Genomic DNA, 9,484 nt, shown 5'->3' with positions numbered 1-9,484 from the left:
TACTATCTACCACTAGTAAATATATATAAGCTACACATATCATAAGACATTATCAAAAGATAAGTAAGAGGGTACCCGCCTCCAATAGAAGGTACAGTCAATCCAAATCTGAAGCCGAGACGCCCGTCTCGAATCAGAGTCCCGCGTCAAACAACATATATATATTTTATTTAGCTAAATCCCAAGAATAGCCAAATAAAATCCCTAAAATCAAATTAGGGCAAAACCCTAATCAAATCATCTCAACCTACCTAATTTAAATCTAACAGTTAATTAGGGTTAATTACTCTAACCCTAATTACTCCATTAGATTAATTCAAACAATTATATCTAATCACAATCAACTAACCAATTACAACCTCCAATCAAACCTACACATAAATAACTAATCAATCACACTTAACCTAATCCATCTAGAACAAGATCATCAAACTAATATTCAAATTCGAAACATGATCTACAACTAAGATCAATTACCCTAACTAATCATGTACCAATCCAATTCATTCCGAATTCAATACATACCTAATTCATCAACACAACACTAATTATGTATCAACCTCACTACACCATATCTCAATCCAGCTGCTGTTGATTCTGGATCAAGGGAACACTGATGGATGGGTTGCTGCCGAACCAAAAAGTCCACAGAACAGCAATGTGTTGGATTCCACTCCACAATTCGGATCAAACAATGAATCAAGCAATATACCTAGATCCTACCTTACTCTGAGACCTCCACAGCTTCAAGAAAGAAGAAAGCAATGATCGACAATAGGAAGAATCCACAGCAATCCGATGCTTTCCTCCTCGTGTAAACTGGAAGACGATCACAATTCCAGCAAGAAGGATCAACACATAAAAGAACCCTAGAATCTACCAAATATCTGACGATGCCTTACCTCCCAGATCGCTGCTAGGTGGCGCTGCCCGGTCCAATCCGGCTAGCGAAGAGAGTAATCGCATTGTGTCCAACACGAGGAGAGGAGAGGGAAGGTCTACCGATGGAAGACGATGCAAGATCCGACCCCTCACCATGCCCTAGCCACCGATCGTTAACAATCGGTGCAAAATCCACCGAATAGCAACTCCTCAGCCGAAGAAGACCCGGAGAGGAGAAACACCGGCCAGATCTGAGCTTAGGGTGTTGATGCCGGCAGAGGGAGATCGCCGGAGATCCAAGCTTCATTCCCTTCGGCGTCGCTTGTCCGCGAGAGAGAACAGAGAAGGGAGTTTGCGTCGGGGCAGAGGGGAAGAAAGGAAGGATTCGGGTCGGGTGGACTGGCATTTGGGGGAGAAGGAATAAAAGAAAAGGAATTTATAATTAAAACATTTCTTCTTTTAAATGGATATCCCAAACAGACTTAATCCGTACCCGAAATTAATCCCCTCAAAACCCGTCATACGAGCTCCGAAAAATTCTTAGAAAATTTCTAAAAATTCCGGAAAAATTTTATAAGGTTATTTCTGAAATAACCCTATTTATTTAAATTTTCCGAGATCTCACATAATTAGCCTTTAGAAACTAATTATGATTTGAGCCTTAATAAATAATTATCAAATTAATTATGATTTTTAAAATAATTATCACATTAATTATGATTTTTTAAAAAAATAATTATCACATTAAATATAATTTCTAAAATCACATTAATTATGATTTTTAAAAGTAAGATTTTGAAATTAATTATAATTTTAAAAATAATTATAATTTTAAAAATTAATTATAATTTGAAATTAATTATGATTTTAAAAATTAATTATAATTTCGAAACTAAGATTGAAATTAATTAAGTTAAATTTATTAAATTGATTAAATTGAATTAAGGTTTAAATTGAGTTAGGTTAAATTAAATTTGACTAAATTCAATCTAAATCCATCTCACCTGATTCTAAGTTATCAATCAGGAAATCTTAAGCAATTTTGTGAGATGGTTATCTTTAAATTTAGTTTATTTCTAAGGATTAATTTATATTTGAGTTAGACTTAGGTTTTCCAATTAGTCAATTAAATACACATTTCAAATATTGGCTCCCAGGCAATGGCGAGGCACTAGGCCTTCTTGGGTATGGGATCATCCACCACTTTCTAGATAGAGCCTTTCAAAGGAATTATATATTTAATTTTCTTTTTAAAACCCCTAGGTTTAACTAACAAGTATAAATTATGTCTAGGTCCTTAATCTAACCTAGTCTAAGCATATATAATAAAAAGCAAGAAAAAACAAGCATCAAACAATTTTAAAACTAGTTTTTCTATTGACTCCCCCTGGATCATAGCCTTGATATGGTCTATCAAGATAATGGACTTAATCCTTGGGGAGCCAATATTAACCAAGTCAAGCAATTCATTAGTTAAGTTAACAATTTTAAGTTAACTTTTAGGTTGACTTTTAATTTGATTTAGTTTAGATCTAATTTAATTCAATTTAAGGTTAGATTAAAGCTAGATTCGATTTTAGTTTAGGTTAGATCCAGTTTAGATTTAAGCTAGATTTAAATTGAGTTTAGATTTAAGTTAGATTTAAATTAAGTTTAGATTTAAGTTAGATTTAAATTAAGTTTAGTAAATAAAAGGTACTTGATTATAGCTTGGTTTGTAGTGTTTAAGTTTGACTTTAGACTTGTAACCCAAGTCTAGATTTTGTTGATTAGTTAAATTATCAATAATCTTTTCTAACTTATCTATTTTATCTTTTAAGATATTACTTTGTTTCTCTAATTTTCTAAACATTAATTTCTTATGTTTATTAAATAATTTTAAGTTAGCATGCATATCTAATTTTCTAGAAAAATCTATATTAGAGCAAGCAGATTTAGTTAGGGGAAAAACATGCGTTGCAAAAATTGGATTTTCATGTAATGTAAATTCCCTTACCTTGATTTCTTCCCCTGGATCCTTGGGTCTTCTTTTTGGACATTGTCTTTTGAAGTGATCCATTCGTTTGCACTTAGAGCATTCAAAGTACTTCTTTCCTTTCCGGATCGAGTTCTCCTTCTTCTTTGGTTGTGTCGGCCGAATCTTACTAGTAAGGCACTGGTTTCTATAGTGCCCTCTCTCCCTACACTTGAAACAAATTATGTGAAATTTAAAGTTTGAATTTGTTGGTGCAGGAAGCATCCGACGATTGAACCTAAGTTTTGATAATGGCAAAGGGATTCAAAGTTAAGATTCTCTGTTATCTAACATGTTGAATAAGGTTTCAGGAAAGTCCTAACTGCGGTTAGGCAGGTGAAAACCCTAGGGGGTGGTAACCCTAGGTCCTAGGGGGTGGTAACCCTAGGTGGAGAAAAGTCCTAGCTGCGGTTAGGCAAAGGGAAAAATCCTAGGGGGTGGTAACCCTAGGTCATAGGGGGTGGTAACCCTATGCGGAAAGTCTTGGCAGGTCGATGGCTTCAGGCAAAAGTCCTAGGGGGTGGTAACCCTAGGTGGAAAGTCCTGGTTACGTAAACTAGGTGAAAGACTGGACTAGCCGGGAAGCGGATGTCCAGCAGAAAGTCCGGAAGCGTCGAGTGCTGAGCAAAAGTCCAGTCGATCTGGAGGATCACACTGGCAACAGGTAAATCTCCTGAGTGGAGTAGGTGAGGACGTGTTCCCCGTAGAGGGAACAGTAGGCGTCGGGTCGACCTAGGGTTTCCGGGGGGAAACCTAAAGTCAGACCCGGACAGTTCGAATGCTGTCAAAACTTTCATTATTATCATTCATTATGTTTCTGTGCTAACTTTGTTTTGCAGGGTATGTGTTTGGGACTAACACATTTTGCAGGAACAAAGGAGCAAGTTACAACTCGGATGAAAAGTGTCCGAGGCGCCTCCATGGAGCTTGGAGGCGCCTCGGGTGAGAACCAGGAAAAGCCAACGCAGAAGGTTGGAGGCGCCTTAGATGAAGTTCAAGGCGCCTTGGGTCGAAGGTTGAAGGCACCTTGGGTAGGCTGAAGGCACCTTGAACTGGATGAAGTTCGACCAAGTCTGTGCTGATCTCCGCGGGTGACTCGGCCTGTTTAAGGCACCTTGAAGGGCTTCAAGGCGCCTTGAACACCCTTTATAAGGGGTCTCGAGCAGCAGCACCAGAACAACAAGTAATCCTTACGCTACAAGCTGCTCTAGAAACACCCAGAAGTGCTGTTACAAGTCCCCGACAACCCGGAGCTTCAGATTCTGCTACTTTATTGTTGTCGGTATAATTTGTTTTAGTTCTTTCAATTGTAATATCTTATTGTACATTTTACGAGCTTATAGTTGTTGCCCACGGAAAGCGATCAAGGATCGCGGTCCTTCGAGTAGGAGTCGCCTTAGGCTCCGAACGAAGTAAAACTTCTTGTGTCCCTCTGTGATTGCATTCGTTATTTCCGCTGCGTATATTTACTTTGATAGTTTTACGATTCCGATACGATCAAAATAGCCACGAGCGCTATTCACCCCCCCCTCTAGCGCGTCTCGATCCAACAATTGGTATCAGAGCGGGGTCACTTTGAACTGGTGCAACCACCATTCAAGCATTTTTTTTTTCGTGGCTTTGTCGTGTTTATAGGGTAAAAATAAAATCTTACGCCTTTCGTTTTTTTCCCTCCAAAATTATTTTCGAAAAATACATTTTCATCCTTTCACGATTTATTAGTATTGATAAAATATTGAATTTGACAAAATTTGAAATAATATTTTTTTAATAATATTTTATTATTATTTTTTCTTGAAACTCGTAAATTTCTTTTTCTATCCTTCTACCACACTACTAATCCAGGATTAAGTCCTGGGACAAGTTTTTTGCTCATTTTTTCGTGCAAGATTCAATGGCTCTCCAAGAAGGCTATAGCACCACTCGACCACCGCTCTTCTCCGGCGAAGACTTCGGCTACTGGAAAGGCCGAATGGAGTCGTACCTACAAACCGAGTTCGATGTTTGGATGATCACCAAGACCGGGCTCGAAATACCAACTGACGGCGCCGGCATGCCACTATCGTTCGAGAACTGGGACGCGAACTTTATCAAAAAGGTAGAAGCAAACGCAAAAGCAACGTATACACTTCAGTGCGGCTTAACGAATAAGGAGCTGAATCGCGCCGGCCCATTCTCAAGCGCCAGGGAGCTGTGGGAGAATATGATTCAGTTACACAAAGGTACCCAAGTAAGTAAGCATAATTTAATAGACGATTTATTTGAATTAGATGAACAGTATGATACTACTTCGGTCGAGGAAGGTATTACATTGGTTGCAGGTACAAGCAAGACAGAGGAAGCTAGAAAGAAAAAGACGAAGAAAGTGTTAAAGGCAACATGGTCCGAGTCATCAGACGAATCTGAATCCGATGAAGAAGAACAAGCAAGCCTCCTCGCTCTACCAGTACTAGCACATGTTGTTGAAACAGAGTCCGAGTTCGAGTCCGATTCAGAAATCGAGAGCGAATCAGACACAGAGTTCGAGCGAAGTTACGGATCCGTATCCGTTTCAGAAGGACCCAAAACCACTGTAAGTGCTTTAATGTCTAGTATTAACTTAGATGACTCGCAAAATTTAATTCCATACTTGCTTAAGAAGTTGGCTAAATCCAACGTCCGGGTTAAGTCGCTCCAAAAGGAGGTAACAACACTTAAGGAAGCGACTGACTCGAGTTCTTTAACTGAGTCAGTTCAAATTGGAAGTTCAACTCAAGTCCAACAACTTGAGGAAGAAAATTCCAATCTGAAAGCTCAAATTAAAGAACTCAAGAACACGTTGGAACGGTTCACCTTGGGTTCCAAGAATCTGGATCTGATTCTTGGAAAACAGCGAGCCGTTTATAACAAAGCCGGACTTGGATTTAAGACCAAAACGAAATACAAATCGTATTTATCATTAGTTAATAGAAATAAAATAAAGGTAGTCCAAGCATGGGTCCCCAAGTCCAAATTAATCAATCAAGTTGGACTTGGCCAATACTGGGTTCCGAAGGATCAAATACACTACCTCTGTAAAATACATCACCCAAATAATATTTAAATAATAAGGTTATTGGACAAATAATCTTATTAGATTTTTCAGGAATTTTTAGAAATTTTCTGGGATTTAATTGGATCTCGTATGTAATAGTTTGCGGGGATAAAATAATAGGGGCGAGAAAAGCCTGTTTGGACTATCCCTTTTGTGGGAGTTGATTGAGGAATTAACTTATGGTTTAATTAATCTAATCCTAAGTTGTAATTATTAAACCTATTATTTCCCTTCTTCTCGTTTCTTTCACCCGAACCCTTCCTCCCTCTCCTCTCATCGCGCCGCACACACCACCGCCGTCCTTCTCCTCATCGCGGCACCTGATTGCCGAGGCCGATTCCCCCTCTTCTCTGTGCCCTAGCCGTCTCCCTCCCTCTCTCAGCCTGATGTCGCGCCACACGCCATCGTCCAGCGCCGGTTCTTCCTTCTCCTTTCCTTTTCTCTTCGCGATGCTGCCGACCATCGCCCAGGGGACGATCGCCTTTCATTGATGTTGATTCTTGAGAGCCTTCGAGTGCCGGTTCCCGAGTTCTGCCTCTCGGAGCAGCGCCGTCGTCAATCTCCACTGCCGGCCCCTTCTTCCTTCAACCGATTGTGTCCGTGCCCTACTTAGCAGAAGGTCGATCACCTCTCCTTGACGTAGGTTATTGAGAGCTTCCGAATGCCACACGAGTGCCGTTTCTTGGAGCAACGCCGTCGTCTCCCTCTCGAGGGTGTTCTTCCTCTTCGAGCCGAGCCCTAGGGGTCGTTTCTCCTCTCCTCATCACCGGATCTGGGATCAAGGAGATCTGTTGCTCTAGGCTTGATCTTGGAGGTAAGTGTCTAGATTTGGGCATGGATTCGAGCATGTGGTATTCTTCTTGGTTGGATTTGGGTGGTTTACTGGGAAGCAATGTTTATGTTTAGGTTTCGGCCACCACAGCTTCAATTGGGGATTGGTTCCTTCATCGGTTCTATAATCAACACCAGTGATTGAAGTGGAAGAGGTAAGGAGAGTATTTGTTACTGGAATTCTTGTTGTTAACAGAAGTTCTTATTGATGCCTGTTTTTCCTTCTTGATTCGATCAGTGGTACACAGGGGTAGTAAGAGTGTAGGTGGGATGTAGAACGGGGATTGTTCACTGTGCTTCACCAACTGCCACCTTGAATTTGAGTATGTGTTGGAGTTGATTTATAATAGTTATTTGGTGAATGATTTATATTGATAGATGCATGATCGTTATTGGTTGTTTTGGTTAAGGGATAAAATATTGGAATTATGGATTTGTTGTTTAGTGGAAGTTATTTGTTGAAGTGTTAGTTATGTTTTTGTGGGTAGTTGAAGTATGTTAACAAGAGAAGTTAGCCAGTTGAATTGGGTTAATTCATGAGGGGATTTATTTGGTGTGAAGATTGTGGATTATGTTTGGATTTAGAAGGAGTCAGGTTAAGAATGGAATTATTGTTTGATTGGTTTTGAATAATTAAGTGGAATAAAATATGGTTACCTAATAAAGTTAGGATTGGATTTTGGAATCAGCTAATTGGTATACTTTAAATTAGCTGAAACCGTACATATGTTGATGCAGGACTTTCATTCGAGATGAGCGTCTCAACATGGGATTGTTTGGCACGATCGACATATAAAGGCGGGTACTTCTTGCTTTATCTCTTTATCACATTGATCTTAGTGCATGAGCTATATGTTTAGTTGGCTACTATGTTTATCTTGACTCCACTCTTATTTTTCCTGCGCTTGATACTTCCACTCAATCTTTGAGCTACTCGTTTCTGTATCTATACAGTCTCTCGTTGCTATTCATGATATTTAGCAGATACTATAGTATTAGATATTGGATACCAGATACCAGACATTAGATAGTAGGTATTGGATATATGGACACCTGATACCATGTTTACCTGCTTTGATTACTGTTTATTTATGCTTAGTATTGAGCATGCTGGCTTCATGTAGCATACCTGTTTCTGTTTATATATATATAATGACTGCTGCATTTTCGCATCATGTCATTGCATGCATAGCTGACGACTTTGGCTCCCTTGTGGTTGAGACGGTCGTTGGCCTGAGCCGCACGCTCGGCCGCTCATGGGTAGTGGTAGCTGGAGCGTGCCGCTTGTCCTGTCGTGTCACACTCGGCCACTCATGGGTAGTGGCGGCTGGAGTTGCGGCAGCAGGGACCCCGTCGCAGACGTAGCTATTCAGCTACTATGCACCTGTCCATCCGGTCACTCGAGAGTAGTGGCGGCCTTTGGGTGGTACAGTCTGTCATCGATCCGGCCTCTCGACCATACAGGGGTCGTGGTGCAGAGAGGTGGGCGGGGTGACCATCCGTACATACGCTGTTGTTATTATATCTGCTGGTTGTTTACTTATGCTGTTGTTGCTTATCTATGCTACTGTTGCTAGATTATACTGCTGTTGTTTATTTATGCTGTTATGCTTACATAGGTTGAGATTTATACCTGTGATATGTGTTTAGACACTGGCCTACTTACTGTTGACATGTATATACCTCACATGATACCATGTAGTTATGAGCAGTACTGTAGCAGGACTTTGCTACACTTTACCTTCTACCACTAGCCTAGGATATGGTTTCAGGTATGGACACTTATTATGATATCACTGTAGTATCTGCTATTTCCATACGAGACTGTATACCTTTGCATCTCTAGTTCTTTACGTTACTCATGCACTATCTGTCTATTACCCGCTGAGTCTTTATACTCACCACCCCGTATATTGGTAATTTCACCAGGTAGTAGGTAAAGGATTTATGGAGTCGCCTGGAGATCCTGTCCGCCAGTTCCACGTCACATTCGAGGACGACCTTACGATTTCGGTATTTCTTACGTTATTTGTATTTTGGGTTTTGTACTTGTTTATGTACTTGTATTCTCTCGTATTGGGTTTGATATTATTGTGTCAAGCCGAGCCGGCTCGCAGTTAGTTGATTTGTGTTTTGTGGTCGTTGTTTGTGATTTCCGCTGCGTTGATTTTTAGTACAGCCGTGTGGGGGCTGATTCATATATTTATATAACTGCGTGGTTGTGCTTATTTCTGTTCCAGCCGAGTGGGCTGGTTATATAACTGCGTGGTTGTGTTGATATATTCCAACCGTATGTGGCTGATGTATATTGTATGTATGTATGCCTCAGATTGTCACCCGTACAGGGGAGATGCTGCCGAAATTTTTCGGTACGGTCTCCTCTGGGGGCGTGACAATTTATTGGTATCAGAGCCAAGTTTATGAGGCCTATCTTTGTTTGGTTTTTCGTGATTTGGGTTTCTCGATGTGACTTTTTGGGTTTTGGGACCAGGCAGCGACAGGATTCTCCAAGCTATAGGAGGTATGTTTGCATATTGTTATCTTACATTTCTGTTAGTGCATGCATAGTTGTTATGTTAGCTATGTTATGTATTAGTATGCTTTTGTTAGTACCTGTCCAGTTGTTGTAGCATATATCAAATGTGTTGGGTCAATCACTGATCACGGTTGACCCTACTAGAGAT

The 9,484-nt window shown here is 40.2% G+C and overlaps 1 long non-coding RNA gene across 1 annotated transcript; it reads right to left on the bottom strand.

Annotated features, from left to right (window-relative positions):
- Nucleotides 1–357: 357 nt before the first annotated feature.
- On the bottom strand, nt 358–1,281 carry LOC122039771. Its single transcript, XR_006128374.1, has 2 exons — nt 903–1,281; nt 358–819 (listed from the first exon to the last, which is right to left on the bottom strand). It is a non-coding gene; the product is annotated as an uncharacterized LOC122039771 (long non-coding RNA).
- Between the last annotated feature and the right edge of the window lie 8,203 nt (nt 1,282–9,484).

The sequence above is a fragment of the Zingiber officinale genome, chromosome 2A (genome assembly GCF_018446385.1).
Source record: "Zingiber officinale cultivar Zhangliang chromosome 2A, Zo_v1.1, whole genome shotgun sequence".
In the NCBI taxonomy this organism is placed as follows: Eukaryota; Viridiplantae; Streptophyta; class Magnoliopsida; order Zingiberales; family Zingiberaceae; genus Zingiber; species Zingiber officinale.
Note: the sequence above shows the minus strand (reverse complement) of the source record. Positions and strands in the feature narration are given on the sequence as shown.